Genomic DNA, 2,447 nt, shown 5'->3' on the forward strand with positions numbered 1-2,447 from the left:
CAAAATCAAATCTTTTTCAAATCATATCTTTTCAAAATCAATTTCTTTCCATTTTATATTTTTTTTTTACTATTTTCGAAAATCCTTGCTACAATTAATGATTTAATTCAAAAAATTTTCAAGTTGTTACTTGCCTATTAAGAAAGGTTCAATCTTTGAATTTTAAAATCATATCTTTTAGTTTCTTGTTAGTCAAGTAATCAACTTTAATTCCAAAAATCAAATCTTTTTTATTTCCTTTTTAAATCTTTTTCAAAATAATTTTCAATCATATCTTTTTCAAAATCAATTTCAAATTCTTTTCTAACTTCTTATCTTTTCAAAATTGATTTTCAAATCTTTTTCAATTAACCACTTAACTTTTTGTTTGATTTTAAAAGTTTATTATTCCAATCATATCTTTTTCAAAATCACCTAACTAATTTTCTCTCTCTAATTTTCGAAAACTCCTCCCCTTTTTTTCAAAATTCCTTTTAATTAACTAATTATTTTAAATTTTATTTTCCTTTTTAATTTTCGAATTTTTAATTAATATTTAAAATAAAAAAAAATATTTTTATTTTATTTTAATTAATTTTCGAATTTTTCTCTTCTCCTTCTTCTATTCTTCTCTTCTTCTACTCACATAAAGGAATCTCTATACTATGACATAGAGGATTCCATACTTTCTTGTTCTCTTCTCTTTCATATGAGTAGGAACAAGGACAAAGACATTCTTATTGAAGCTGATCCTGAACCTGAAAGGACTCTTAAGAGGAAACTAAGAGAAGCTAAAGTACAATACTCTGAAGAGGACCTAACTGAAATTTTTGAAACAGAGAAAACAACTATGGCCGAACCCAACGACAACAATGCAAGGAAGGTGCTTGGTGATTTCACTACACCAACTTCCAATTTCTATAGAAGAAGCATCTCAATTCATGCCATTGGAGCAAACAACTTTGAGTTTAAGCCTCAATTAGTTTCTCTAATGCAACAGAATTGCAAGTTTCATGGACTTCCATTGAAAAATCCCCATCAGTTCTTATATGAATTCTTGCAAATCTGTGACACTGTCAAGACCAATGGAGTTGATCCCGAGGTCTACAGGCTTATGCTTTTCCCTTTTGCTGTAAGAGACAGAGCTAGGATATGGTTGGATTCACAACCTAAGGAAAGCCTGAACTCTTGGGAAAAGCTAGTCAATGCCTTCTTGGCAAAGTTCTTTTCACCTCAAAAATTGAGTAAGCTTAGAGTGGAAGTCCAAACCTTCAGACAGAAGGAAGGTGAATCCCTCTATGAAGCTTGGGAAAGATACAAGCAATTGATCAGAAGGTGTCCTTCTAACATGCTTTCAGAATGGAGCATCATAGGTATCTTCTATGATGGTCTATCTGAACTGTCCAAGATGTCATTAGACAGCTCTGCTGAAGGATCTCTTCATCTAAAGAAGACGCCTGCAGAAGCGCAGGAACTTATTGAAATGGTTGCAAATAACCAATTCATGTACACTTCTGAAAGGAATCCTGTGAATAATGGGACGAATCAGAAGAAAGGAGTTCTTGAGATTGACACTCTGAATGCCATATTGGCTCAAAACAAAATATTGACTCAACAAGTCAATATGATTTCTCAGAGTCTGTCTGGAATGCAAGTAGCAACAGGCAGTACCAAAGAAGCTTCATCTGAAGAAGAAGCTTATGATCCTAAGAACCCAACAATGGAAGAGGTGAATTACATGGGAGAAACCCATGGAAACACCTATAATCCTTCATGGAGAAATCACCCAAATCTCTCATGGAAGGACCAACAGAGGCCTCAACAAGGCTTCAACAACAGTAATGGTGGAAGAAATAGGTTTAGCAATAGCAAGCCTTTTCCATCATCTTCTCAACAACAGACAGAGAACTCTAAGCAGAGCCATTCTGACTTAGCAACCATAGTCTCTGATCTAATTAAAACCACTCAAAGTTTCATGACTGAAACAAGATCCTCTATTAGAAATTTGGAGGCACAAGTGGGTCAGCTGAGTAAAAAAATTACTGAACTCCCTCCTAGTACTCTCCCAAGAAATATAGAAGAAAACCCAAAGAGAGAATGCAAGGCCATAAATACGTCCCACATGGCCAAATGCATAGAAGAGGGAAAGGTAGTGATTTCCACCGAGGAAGACCTCAATGGACGTCCACTGGCCTCCAAGGAGTTCCCTAATGAGGAACCATGGGAATCTGAGGCTCATACAGAGACAATAGAGATTCCATTGAATTTACTTCTGCCATTCATGAGCTCTGATGAGTATTCTTCCTCTGAAGAGGATGAAGATGTTACTGAAGAGCAAATTGCTAAGTACCTTGGAGCAATCATAAAGTTAAATGTCAAGTTATTTGGTAATAAGACTTGGGAGGATGAACCCCCTTGCTCACCAAAGAACTGGATGACTTGACTAGGCAGAGATTACCTCAGAAGAG

At 35.1% G+C, this 2,447-nt stretch overlaps 1 non-coding gene across 1 annotated transcript; it reads right to left on the reverse strand.

The window, feature by feature from the left end:
* Nucleotides 1–1,225: 1,225 nt before the first annotated feature.
* LOC112761207 (small nucleolar RNA R71) lies at nt 1,226–1,333 on the reverse strand. The gene has a single exon (XR_003181613.1). It is a non-coding gene; the product is annotated as a small nucleolar RNA R71 (small nucleolar RNA).
* Between the last annotated feature and the right edge of the window lie 1,114 nt (nt 1,334–2,447).

Source organism: Arachis hypogaea, chromosome 16, assembly GCF_003086295.3.
Source record: "Arachis hypogaea cultivar Tifrunner chromosome 16, arahy.Tifrunner.gnm2.J5K5, whole genome shotgun sequence".
Lineage (NCBI taxonomy): Eukaryota > Viridiplantae > Streptophyta > Magnoliopsida > Fabales > Fabaceae > Arachis > Arachis hypogaea.